The sequence below is a fragment of the Triticum aestivum genome, chromosome 1D, assembly GCF_018294505.1.
Source record: "Triticum aestivum cultivar Chinese Spring chromosome 1D, IWGSC CS RefSeq v2.1, whole genome shotgun sequence".
Classification (NCBI taxonomy): domain Eukaryota; kingdom Viridiplantae; phylum Streptophyta; class Magnoliopsida; order Poales; family Poaceae; genus Triticum; species Triticum aestivum.
Window position 1 is genome coordinate 123,644,308 of NC_057796.1, and position 14,176 is coordinate 123,658,483.

Consider the following 14,176-nt stretch of genomic DNA (forward strand, 5'->3'; position numbering starts at 1 on the left):
AAGGACCCCCCTATCGCCCACACTAGCAAGGCGACGGTTTAAAATGCCATCGCGGAAAGGGGTTAAAAACCGTTTGTATAGCAGCTCGCTGTACCAGTGATATTTGCCTGACACCCCTCATATATGCCAGGAATCCCACAAAGACTAGCGGGGAACGACCAGAACATAATCAAAGGCTTTAAGCTAGTCAAACAGGCATTGCGCCGATTTTCTTAACCCGAGCGTCAAGCTATGGGTCAAGAACTAGCAAAACTACTCGAAGCCGGATTCATCCGAGAAATCAAACACCCCGAGTGCTTGGCAAATCTGGTCATGGTGCCCTGGAAGGACAAATCTGGCGGTTATGTGATACTTCTTGAGCTTGTGTTGGTTTTTCCCTTGAAGAGGAAAGGGTAATGCAGCAAAGTAGAGATAAGTATTTCCCTCAGTTGAGAACCAAGGTATCAATCCAGTAGGAGATACAAGCAAGTCTCCAATCTATGCACCTGCACAAATAATCAAACACTTGCACCCAACGCGATAAAGGGGTTGTCAATCCCTTCATGGTCACTTGCAAAGGTGAAATCAGATAGAGATAGATATAAAAGATTACTAAAACGTAAAACAAAGTAAAAGTAAATAAATTGTAGTGAGGTATTTTTGGGTTTTTTGGTTTATAGATCTGAAAATGTATGATGGAAAAGAGACCCCGGGGCCATAGGTTTCACTAGAGGCTTCTCTCTTGAAGGAAAATAATACGGTGGGTGAACAAATTACTATCGAGGAATTGATATAAAGGCACAAAGTTATGACGATATCCAAGGCAATGATTATGCATATAGGCATCACGTCCGTGTCAAGTAGACTGAAACGATTCTGCATCTACTACTATTACTCCATACATCGACCGCTATCCGGCATGCATCTAGAGTATTAAGTTCATAAAAACGGAGTAACGCCTTAAGCAAGATGACATGATGTAGAGGGATAAACTCAAGCAATATGACAAAAACCCCATCTTTTTACCCTTTATGGCAACAATACAAATACGTGCCTCGCTACCGCTACTTTGTCATTGGGTGAGGACACCGCAAGATTCAACCCAAAACTAAGCACCTCTCTCATTGCAAGAAAAATCAATCTAGTTGGCCAAACCAAACCGATATTTCGAAGAGAAATACAAAGATATCAAATCATGAAAATAAGAATTCAGAGAAGATTCAAATAATATTCATAGATAAAATGTTCATAAATCCACAATTCATCGGATCTCAACAAACACACCGCAAAAGAAGATTACATCGGATAGATCTCCAGGAACATCGAGGAGAACATGGTATTGAGGATCAAAGAGAGAGAAGAAGCCATCTAGCTACTAGCTATGGACCCGTAGGTCTGTGGTAAACTACACACGCTTCATCGGAAGGGCAATAGAGTTGATGTAGAAGTCCTCCGTGATCGAATCCCCCTCCGGCAGGATGTCAAAAAATGTCCCTAGATGGGATCTCACAGGTACAGAAGGTTACGGCGGCGGAAAAGTATTTTGGTGGACGCTTCTGGTCGTTTGGGAATATTTCTGAATTTATAGGCCAAAGATTAGGGTTGGAGGAGTCCCGTGGGGCCCACAAGCAAGGGGGCGCGCCCTAAGGGCTTGTGGAGCCCTTGGGACTCTTGTGCCTTCCTTTCCAAGTCCCACGTGTGTCTTCTGGTCCAAGAAAAATTATCGCAAAAGTATTATTCCGTTTGGACTCCGTTTGATATTCCTTTTCTGTAAAACTCAAAAACAAGGAAAAAAATAGAAACTGGCACTGGGCTCTGGGTTAATGTTAGTCCCAAAAATAATATAAAATAACATATTAATGCATATAAAACATCCAAAATAGATAATATAATAGCATGGAACAATAAAAATTTATAGATACGTTGGAGACGTATCAAGCATCCCCAAGCTTAATTCCTACTCGTCCTCGAGTAGGTAAATGATAAAAACAGAATTTTTGATGTGGAATGCTACCTAACATATTTATCCATGTAATTTTCTTTATTGTGGCATGAATATTCAGATCCATAAGATTCAAAACAAAAGTTGCTTATTGACATAAAAACAATAATACTTCAAGCATGCTATAAAGCAATCGTGTCTTCTCAAAATAACATGGCCATAGAAAGTTATCCCTACAAAATCATATAGTCTGGCTATGCTCCATGTTCATCACACAAAGTATTAAATCATGCACAACCCGATGACAAGCCAAGCAATTGTTTCATACTTTTGATGTTCTCAAACTTTTTCAACTTTCACGCAAGACATGAGCGTGAGCCATGGATATAGCACTATAGGTGGAATAGAATATGGTGGTTGTGGAGAAGACAAAAAAGAAGGAGATAGTCTCACATCAACTAGGCGTATCAATGGGCTATGAAGATGTCCATCAATAGATATCAATGCGTGTGAGTAGGGATTGTCATGCAACAGATGCACTAGAGCTATAAGTTTATGAAAGCTCAAAAAGAATTAAGTGGGTGTGCATCCAACTCGCTTGCTCGCGAAGACCTAGGGCACTTTGAGGAAGCCCATCATTGGAATATACAAGCCAAGTTCTATAATGAAAAATTCCCACTAGTATATAAAAGTGACAACATAGGAGACTCTCTATCATGAAGATCATGGTGCTACTTTGAAGCACAAGTGTGGAAAAAGATAGTAGCATTGCCCCTTGTCTCTTTTCTCTCATTTTTTTTATAATGGGCTTCTTTGGCCTCTTCTATTTTTGTAAAGTCCAGAGACTCATCCCAACATGTGAGGGAATCATAGCTTCCATCATCCTTTCCTTACATGGGACAATGCTCTAATAATGATGATCATCACACTTTTATTTACTTACAACTCAAGAATTACAACTCGATACTTAGAACAAAATATGACTCTATATGAATGCCTCCGGCGGTGTACCGGGATGTGCAATGATCAAGAGTAACATGTATAAAACACAAATACTATATCAACTACATGATCATGCAAAGCAATATGACAATGATGGTGCGTGTCATAATAAACGGAACGGTGGAAGTTGCATGGCAATATATCTCGGAATGGCTATGAAAATGCCATAATAGGTAGGTATCATGGCTGTTTTGAGGAAGGGTATATGGTGGGTTTAATGCACCGGTGGAAGTTGCACGGTACTAGAGAGGCTAGCAATGGTGGAAGGGTGAGAGTGCGTATAATCCATGGACTCAACATTAGTCATAAAGAACTCACATACTTATTGAAAAAATTATTAGTTATTGAAACAAAGTACTACACACATGCTCCTAGGGGGATAGATTGGTAGGGAAAGACTGTTGGAAATATGCCCTAGAGGCAATAATAAATGGTTATTATTATATTTCTGTGTTCATGATAATAGTCTATTATTCATGCTATAATTGTATTGTCCGGAAATCGTAATACATGTGTGAATACATAGACCACAACCTGTCCCTAGTAAGCCTCTAGTTGACTAGCTCGTTGATCAACAGATAGTCATGGTTTCCTGACTATGGACATAGGATGTCACTGATAACGGGATCACATCATTAGGAGAATGATGTGATGGACAAGACCCAACCTAAGCATAGCATAAAAGATCGTGTAGTTTCGTTTGCTAGAGCTTTTCCAATGTCAAGTATCTTTTCCTTAGACCATGAGATCGTGCAACTCCCGGATACCGTAGGAGTGCTTTGGGTGTGCCAAACGTCACAACGTAACTGGGTGACTATAAAGGTGCATTACGGGTATCTCCGAAAGTGTCTGTTGGGTTGGCACGGATCAAGACTGGGATTTGTCACTCCGTGTAAACGGAGAGGTCACTCTGGGCCCACTCGGTAATGCATCATCATAATGAGCTCAATGTGACTAAGGCGTTAGTCACGGGATCATGCATTGCGGTACGAGTAAAGAGACTTGCCGGTAACGAGATTGAACAAGGTATTGGGATACCGACGATCGAATCTCGGGCAAGTAACATACCGATTGACAAAGGGAATTGCATACGGATTGATTGAATCCTCGACACCGTGGTTCACCCGATGAGATCATCGTGGAACATGTGGGAGCCAACATGGGTATCCAGATCCCGCTGTTGGTTATTGACCGGAGAGGCGTCTCGGTCATGTCTGCATGTCTCCCGAACCCGTAGGGTCTACACACTTAAGGTCCGGTGACGCTAGGGTTGTAGAGATATATGTATGCGGAAACCCGAAAGTTGTTCGGAGTCCCGGATGAGATCCCGGACGTCACGAGAGGTTCCGGAATGGTCCGGAGGTGAAGAATTATATATAGGAAGTCCAGTTTTGGCCACCGGGAAAGTTTCGGGGGTTATCGGTATTGTACCGGGACCACCGGAAGGGTCCCGGGGGTCCACCGGGTGGGGCCACCTGTCCCGGAGGGCCCCGTGGGCTGAAAGTGGAGGGGAACCAGCCCCTAGTGGGCTGGGGCACCACCTTGGGCCTCCCCCCATGCGCCTAGGGTTGGGAACCCTAGGGGGGAGTTCCCCCTTGCCTTGGGGGGCAAGGCAACCCCTTCCCCCCTTGGCCGCCGCCCCCCCCTTGGAGATCCCATCTCCTAGGGCTGCGCACCCCCCTTGGGGGCCTATATAAAAGGGGGGGAGGGAGGGCAGCACACTACAGCCTTTGGCGCCTCCCTCCTCCCCTGCAACACCTCTCTCTCTCGCGCAGAAGCTCGGCGAAGCCCTGCCGGAGAGCCGCTACATCCACCACCACGCCGTCGTGCTGTTGGATCTCCATCAACCTCTCCTCCCCCCTTGCTGGATCAAGAAAGGAGGAGACGTCGCTGCACCGTACGTGTGTTGAACGCGGAGGTGCCGTACGTTCGGCACTCGGTCATCGGTGATTTGGATCACGGCGAGTACGACTCCGTCATCCACGTTCATTGGAACGCTTCCGCTCGCGATCTACAACGGTATGTAGATGCACTCCCTTCCCCTCGTTGCTAGTAGACTCCATAGATGCATCTTGGTGAGCGTAGGAAAATTTTAAAATTATGCTACGATTCCCAACAAAGACCATCGCTCGTCCCTGACCGCCACTCATAAGGAAGACAATCAATAAATAAATCATGCTTCGACTTCATCACATAACGGTTCACCATACGTGCATGCTATGGGAATTATGAACTTTAACACAAGTATTTCTACCAATACATAATTACTCACTAGCATGACTCCAATATCACCATCTTTATATCTCAAAACAATCATAAGGAATCAAACTTCTCATAGTATTCAATGCTCTTTATATGAAAGTTGTTATTATATCCCTCTTAGATGCCCATCATATTAGGACTAAATTTATAACCTAATCAAATTACCATGCTGTTTAGAGAGACTCTCAAAATAATATAAGTGAAGCATGAGAGTTCAACAATTTCTATAAAATAAAACCACCGTCGTGCTCTAAAAAGATATAAGTGAAGCACTAGAGCAAAATTGCCTAGCTCAAAAGATATAAGTGAAGCACATAGAGTATTCTAATAAATCATGATTCATGCGTGTTCCTCTCAAAAGGTGTGTATAGCAAGGATGATTGTGGCAAACTAAAAAGCAAAGACTCATATCATACAAGACGCTCCAAGCAAAGCACATATCACGTGGTGAATAAAAATATAGCCTCAAGTAAATTTACCGATAGACGAAGACGAAAGAGGGGATGCCATCCGGGGCATCCCCAAACTTAAATGCTTTGTTGTCCTTGAATATTACCTTGGGGTGCCTTGGGAATCCCCAAGCTTAGGCTCTTGCCACTCCTTATTCCATAGTCCATCAAATCTTTACCCAAAACTTGAAAACTTCACAACACGAAACTCAACAGAAAACTCATGAGATCCGTTAGTATAAGAAAATAAATCACCACTTTTGATACTGTTGTGAACTCATTCTTTATTTATATTGGTGTAATATCTACTGTATTCCAACGTCTCCATTCTTTATTTATACTAGCAAAAAAGCCCGTGCGTTGCAACGGGAGAACAAAATCCTCTTATGCGTCAAGCGACTCATTCGTGTTGCCACTTCCATCTTCCATCTTCTCCTTCCAATCTTATCGAGGTTTGTGGTTTAATATGCCACAGTCCTTTAATTTCGGCCCCTCTCTTTCGTTTGTCCATCAAAATCTTCACCTTCCGATCTTACCGAGGTTTCTGGTTTATGCCACTTTCTTTTAATTTCGCCCTTCAATTTTTTATACATTGTACATTTGACTACCTAGGACGATCCTGCTAGTGATACACCTCAGCGGTTGAAACATACCTTCCGCGTAGTGACCATTCGACCTCAATGAACATGTACATATGTCTAAGTTTAGTAGTAACGAAAATGTACCAAATTAAACCATGCAAGTCACACACCATATATAACAGTAATATTTCTAAGCGCATCCAGCAAATTACTTTGTTAACCAGAGTAACCACACAAGTAAATATATAAAATCATGAAGATCAGACTATTACAATAATTCTGTTGTGGTGAAATTAATAACAAAGAATGATTGTGCAATTGGGAGGAGATGAGAAACATAACAACATTTTTATAATGTGCATTGTACATTTGACTACCTAGGAAGATGTCCCTTTGAACTGCCTTAAAAACCAATCAAGCTTAATTAGTATGCCTAACTTTCAGGTTAGTGCGTGGTTACAAATATTCCAACTACTTAACTGACCCTGAGTATGATACTCTTTGACTTTTCCACTATAGACTAATTAATAGTACAATAATCTTTGCATGAAGCAAAAGAATAGAACTCCTTAATAGAAAAAAATTTGATAAATCCTATTAATTTACTATGTTCGCACTTACAAAACCTACCCTGTATTGCTTGCTGCTGGCAGCACCGAACATGGACATGCCTGCCGCTGTGGTTGTAATATTAGCTGATAGGAGCTTCTATCAGGTAGTCCAGGCAATGCAAGAGAAAAAATTAAAACACAATGGAAGGCATATAAGGGCTATTAGTTGGACGACATCACATGTCAGTACGTCTCCACCAAGTAGATTGAATTTCTACATCCCGCCGCCAGATTGGTTAAGGGGTGGTGATGATTCCACATATTTTTCTTAATTTCTCTATTCAAAGTAATTGTAATGTCGAGCACAGACTTACTCGTTGACACAAAACTGACTAAAAGACCAGTCCTAGTTTTTTGTTCATTTACCGACTGAAGTGTAGCATCTATGAATATTTCAGACTTGAATCAAATAGGGAGAAAAATAACTTACTTGTTCATGGATTTGAATCAAACAGGGAGCAAACAGAGAATTAAACACGGACTGGCAAACATTGAATCAAACAGTTTTCATTTAATATTGGTTTCCGTATGATAAAGTACAGGTAATGCCTAATATAAAGTACAAGCAACGCCCAGCTTACGGAGACTGGACGCCCAGATTAAACAGAAAAAAGTGCAGACAACTTTCGTACACACCCAGGTTACAGACTGATTATGATTTGTAAAAAAAGGGCAAATCCCCAGCAATATTGGACAACGTTGGCCTAATATGAGTACAGGTTAATAGATGTAATATCTTTGAAGCTTAATAGTGAAAATTCAAAACCTTCAGTGGGGCTTCGTGTCCAAAAATTCATAAGTGCACAAATCTCCTAGCCCTAGTAATTTTGCAGTGTTTGTGAGCTGCATAATGTAGAATTGGTTTATGTCACATATGCATGAGCATAGTATGCTGTGCCTTTGGACCTGCAAACCCATATCACAATGGATAAGCATGTGAGCACCAGCACGCCTGCTAAACCGGCAATACAATTTTCATCCGTTCCTACAACTGCTATGACTAATAATCATAATTTGTTTCGTCTCGGAACATATTTTCATACTCTACAAACTTTTCTCGGTACAGGTACAACACAGCTCTATGTTCAGTGAAGGTTTCTGTTCCTTTCCTATGAACTTTTATTTCCGAGATCACAATCATATGAATATCAACATATGACTTACTAAGTTGAAACTGTTGCCATCAGACCTACCAAAATCCATCCATGGCGTATTCCTTCTCCACCTCGCAGCTAACATCAGTGTTTCGTCTGCTCAAGCACGCCAACACGCCCTAGAGCGCCCTGTCCAGGAGATGGCTACCAACTCTGACCCTGCAAGTGCAGCAGACATGAGGAATACAAACTACAATCTTTTACTTGATGATGCAATGCCGGACAAACTCTAGATTCTGAATAGAAAAAACCTCTAATCCTGCTATTCAAATATGCATGGTTTCAGTTTAGCATATGAAGTTATGAACCCATTTTTCAGAACAACACTTCTCCATCGGATGCTTGTTTTCCATTGTTTAGGGTCGACATCCTACTAAATCACTGCTGGACGTCTCCCATGTAGCTGCAGAAGCGGCCGCTTGAACCACCCAACCCCGTCGCCGCCCCCGGAGCCGCTCGCTGCCATGGATGGCCGCTATGTCTGTCTGCGTTGACTGCAGGCAAGCGCGCGCATCCGACGCATCCGGCCCCGCCACCGGTGACGACCGCCTCCTTCGTCGCCCGGGCAGCGTGCCCCCCGCGGCCTTCATGTATGTGCTCGCCCGCCTCGCCAGAAGACCATGGCGTCGCCAGTGCCCGAGCGCCGCCTGCACGCCCCTGTAGCCGGCCGCCTCACACGCGACCGCGCCGCCGCGCGCGTCCTCTGGCGAGCCTCCCCGTCTCCCGCTGGCTCTTTTCCCAGCCACCGCGCCTCCAACTCTGACGCTTTTGTAGCCCCTTTCTCATCCCACTCGCCGTCATGGGCACCTGGGTGCCGTTGCTGCTTGCATCCCTCGGCGTGATGGTCAGCTACTAAATCTCTCTCGCTCTCTGCTGCTGGGAGGCGCCAATTACCACGCTATCCCACCCGCTTCCGTGCTCGTGTACCGTATCCTCGGCCATGGCGGCGAGCGTTGGAGGAGTCAGGGCCGGCGGCGTATTTTGGGCATGGACAGAAGTAAAACGTAAAGTTGAACACAGTCTGGCCGGCCCATCTAGTAGCAAAGGCCCATCTGGCTGTCAATCGTGCGCGGCGAGCTAGCGATCGATCGTTGGCTCCCGCTATAGACAGTACCATCTCGAATATATGTTTTAAATTTAAATTAAAAGCGTAAATTCATAAAAAGAAAGTGTATTGTGACGGTGAATTCATGGGTCAATCCGTGCTTTATTATTATTACTAGCAGAAATGCCCGTGCGTTGTAACGGAAGAAGAAAAAACATACTTCCTGAACCCAATAGCTCAAGACTCTTCCTCCTCCTCCTCCTCCCACGACTGAAAAAATGTGTTGTGCAAAAACATAACCATGAAAGGAATTCGTAAGTGTACTGTAGGTGTGTGCAATTTAAATCACAGAAATATCTACATGGTCGCGAGTATCTCTTCACGTATTTGTTGACGTTGCTTAGTGATCCCCAAAATATCGCACTATAATAAAAATAGTAAAGTCTTAGTACAACATTCTAGCTTCACTACGGAGGCAACAAAGATTTTCATGAACCAGTGTTGGCTAGGTTTAGGACTGGGTAGCATAGCACTATTTGTGTCCAATAATATTAGAAGCATTTTTTGCGGGGCAATGATATTAGAAGCATTGTACAAAGATCCTCCATCAGTGGCTAATGTATATAACAAAGTAAAGTGCGGAGTTTGTGTCGCACACAACAGGGAGTCCGACTGCTTGTGCTTTGGTGACCAAAATTATTTTTATTAGGAGCATTGGAATAGTTTGTGACGGGGGCTAGCGTGTCGAGCAGAAAAATAAGAGCAAAGATTTGTTTTGTTCTCAGAAAAATATTGTACATGAATGAGTCATGTTTATTGTAATTTAGACATAGTATTTTTTTGTGCGCGTGCTAAACAATTCCAACATAATTTGCTTTTGAGTATAATTTGACGTCAACAATTTAGATATAAAAAGTAGTTCAACTTGCCTGATCCTGTTGCTACTATTGGTATTCCAATGCACGGAGACGTTAGTGCCATTATATCCCATTTGGAGACCCTCTCTTTTCTTTTTTAGTTTTCTATATTTTCCTTCCTTACCTTATTATGGGGGACAGCTTCCACTTTCCATTTTTTTCTCTATCTAGAGATGAAATCCCCGCCCTCTTTCCTTCCTTATTCTGCCATACGACATGAAATCTCCCTCCTCTTTCCACATGAAATCCCCCGCCATCTTTCCTTCTTTATTTTTGTCTCTTTTATTCCTTATTATTCTGTCAAGAGACATGAAATCCCTCATCTTTTCTTCTTTATTTTTCTCTCTTCCCTTCCTTATTATGGAAGGACTTATTTCGTACATATGACTGTGTCCTTGCTTGGTGGATCGTACGTGTTGTGAAAAGCAAGAAGGTTCAGGGTTCGATCCCCAATTGCAGCCTTTCTTTTTCTCTCCTGATTTTCGCGGGCTCAGGCCCACGGGGGAAAAGGGTGGCGGACGAGGACGAGCCTAGAAGTGTGCCTGTGCGTTCCAAAAATTGATGAACGAATTTTGCGACGTGTTCCCTGAATTAGTACCGCCTCGCATATATCTTTTAAATTCAAACTGAAAGCGTAAATTCACAGGAAGAAAGCGTATTGTGACGGTGAACCCGACAAAGTCAATCCGTGCTTTATTATTAGGGAAATATAGGGACTAATAAACATGCCCGTGCGTTGCAATGGGAAAACACAATGTCTAAAATGTGAGAACAAATATGATAAAGATAGAAGAACCCTCGGGCTGAATCTTAGCAAGCCTATCTTTCGACTTGGCATTGTCTTGAGATTTCCTCGTGCTTCGCTACCGAATCAAAATAACTATATCGAAAACTACACAACTTGTAATAGCATATATAGTCGCGAGTAGCTAATCCGGCGCCTCAAACGTCCGCGATGCACCCGGGCTCGTCCTTGGACCATGACCGGCCACATCTCATTTTGCTGTCTCCACAACTGTCTCTCTCATATCCATGCAACTCATGCAACATAAAGCATAAAACTATGTGGATCAACAAACTACCAACAAATGGACATAATTCAAACATAGTTCACATCGTGGTAGTCGTCTGATAACCAAAAGGACAATTGTTCATCACCGGACAATACTTAAAACATAAAAAACCAGGATAAAACGGAGATATGGAGAAAGGCGGAGGAAATCACCATTTCCTCACTGTCCCATTCCCCTTTCGGTCACCGGTGCAGTTGTACTCCTTCGTGTAGGCGTAGGCGGACGGAGAGGCATCATCGTCAGAGCTAGAGCCGTCGGTAAGGTCCGAGTCGTCGGAGGAGGAGATGTGGTCGGTCATCCTCCGGACTATGCAGTCCTGCTCCTGGGCCAGCCAGGCAGCCTTTGCATTTGCTGCCGCCTCCATCGTCTCGGGCTCCGACTGCTAAGTGGTGAGTCGTAGCACTTTGGCATTTTTGCGGCGGAGCCGCCACGTGATGGTTATGCCCATGTGTTGCAATGGGTGAAAATTTGACAAAAACCTGCATTACGTGGCACTACGCTCCACTTATACCGGGTTTGTTGCCACGAGTTGAATTACCCTTATTTGGATCATGTAGTGTTCATGTGAGAAGCCACCCCTTCATTGGTGCATACTTAAGCTCCACACTTCTATCGAAGAAAGAGTAGTGATGTATGGATAGTCTTTTACTGAAACTCCAGCTCCGCCTTCGTAGCCTCCGCCTCCACTGTCTACAAGCGGCTTATCAGTCGACGATTTTGAGCCCGCCAAGCTTGGCTTCAGCAGGAGCGAAGGGCGGTGGCTTCCCCGGGCCCGAGCGCCAGCGAACTCCCATGCTCTACTCTTCCTCGTTGTTGGCGGCGCCCTTGGACGTGTCGGCTTTGTGGTTGAGGCGGCGAGGCATGGGCATCGCGGAGCTGGCAACGTCTTTCTCCTCCCCGCTCTTGCCGTAGACTTCGTCGTCCACCTTGTCGGTTTGCGCCTGTCGGGACAAGGCCTCCTTCTCGGCCAACACCATTTTGGTGTAGTGAGCACGGGGCTAGCCCATTGTGATGCCGACATGGACCGGCAAGGAGGGTGGCGTCGACTCGTCATCGGTCGCATCCTCCACTGGGACGTCCGCGGCGCTGACCTTCGTCTGCCTACCGACCTGCCAGCCGACAACAATAATGGCGGTAACTCCGTCTTCTACTCGGACGAGAGGCTATCCCAAATGGCAGTGGAGCTCGAGGAGGCCATGACGGGCGTGGTGCGGCGAGGAGAAAGATGGGTGCGTCTATGGCCGTGCCTGGAGTTTAAATAGTCGGCGGATGGCAGGGCAAGCGATGAGGTGGTCATTGGCGGGCGGTAGACGAATGGACGTGTGGGGCTGGAGTAGATTCCTCGGCAACCGTGCATGTTTAATGTAGGAAGGCGGAATGACGACCTGTCATTTGAACATGGAAGAGTCGCGTGCACTGAAAAACGGCGCGGGCGGCCCTCTCTGCCGACGTCGGTTTAATGCTAGAGTGTCACTGAGAGGTCGCGTCGCTTTGAGCCAGCATGAATGCAGCACCGGCGCTGACCACTTCGGGCGGGAAGGGACGTGGGCAAGGGAGGGGTCTTTGGGAGGGCCATGGAAGACAAAATCAAGTGTGGCAGTGATTCGCTCATCTGCAAAGCCCCCAGTTTGTTTTTGGATTGCGGGAAGAAAGTAAATCCGGACCGGTTGACGGACCCATACAGGCCCGATTTGCTAGCAATCGTCCAAATACACGGGGTGGACGTGTTTTGCTAGCCAAATGCCTAACTGCGCCTAATTACTTCTAAGCTAGAAAAGCGCAAGTAGATGGTCAAACACATTATTAACGTCTAACGCTTCTTTGAACTTTGATATTTTATAAAAATATGAAATGATTTGAATTCTAATGATTTTGATTATGTAGGTTTTATTAATGGAAGATTTGTTTGATTTGAAAAATTATCTTTTATTCTCAATATTCTTTTGCACTATTAAGTGTTGGCTCCTGTGTAGGGCCGAGCGGCCGGCACGTAACACCCCATCAGGCCACGCGTGCACCTCCACCCCATTCGTCTCCACCGCTAGGATATCCCTATCCATTCGTCTCCACCGAGATGCATCTGCATCCAGCTCCATTGTCTCTCGCTCAATCTCTCGTTCCCGTGCTTCCACCGAATGCAGGTGCCCGGATGTGAAGTCGCTGGCGCCCCGCGTTCCACCGGAGTGCCGCTGCTGTCTCCCCCCGTTCCACCGGAGGAGTGAGCGCCGCTGCCGGATCCCGTCCCCTCCCCCTCCCTCCCCTCCCCCCCGTTCCACCGGAGGAGGAGTGAGCGCCGCTGCCGGATCCCCTCCCCTCCCCTCCCCTCCTATGAGTGTCTGTCTCTTTCTCATTTCCTCATCGTTCTTGCAGGCTAATGAGTCGCTGGCACCCCATTCCAGACCACCACCACCAGATCCGGAGTGCCGCCGCCGGATCCTGTCCCCGTCAGGCCTGCATCAACGACCGCCGCACGAACCCTTCGTCCCCGTCAACGACTCCCGGCAAGAACCGGGACAGCGTCGCGCGCCCATCCCCGTCTCGAACGCTCCAGTGCCGTTGCGGTCCGTGCTGTCGTAATTTCATTATCATTCAAAATATATTATGATGCGAATATGTGTGGATTTGACCACTTCGTTGCCTTCTCGTCATGTTGGGTTGCCTCTGATTCTCATGTCTGGTGAGAATTTTCTGTAAGTGATGGTCAGGATTTTGTTGTCTCGCTCGTGGATCCCTCATCGCTGCTCATTGTTCTCTCCCATGTATTGGCAGCCTGTTTGTTTATTTTCGAGGAGGCTGATTGATATTACGGATAATTTGCAATTGTATAAAAATTGATGAGAATCAGTTTAAGGGAGCGAGGTGGGAGAAAAAATCGAACGTAATCAACGCGAGTTTGCGTGCGTGCGTGATGGCTGGACGAGCAGAAACTCTATTGTTTCTAATGTAGGATAGGACGTGACTGCGGGTTGAATATTTAAAAAGGCAGGGTCATGTTTGTAAAAACGAAACGTTTTCTTAGATAGATCCACTTAAATAGGGACTGCGGGTTGAATACCCAAAATCACAGGGGCTTTTTTGCAAAAACGCAGCGACGACGACGGACGACCAGAAACCCGATTTTCTTTATTATTAGGTAAAGATTGGTGTAATATCTGTTGTAT

The 14,176-nt window shown here is 45.2% G+C and overlaps 1 long non-coding RNA gene across 1 annotated transcript; it reads left to right on the plus strand.

Annotated features, from left to right (window-relative positions):
- The first annotated feature begins 13,002 nt into the window (after positions 1 to 13,002).
- On the plus strand, positions 13,003 to 13,821 carry LOC123166712 (uncharacterized). Its single transcript, XR_006483670.1, has 2 exons — positions 13,003 to 13,233; positions 13,386 to 13,821. It is a non-coding gene; the product is annotated as an uncharacterized lncRNA (long non-coding RNA).
- The last annotated feature ends 355 nt before the right edge of the window (positions 13,822 to 14,176 follow it).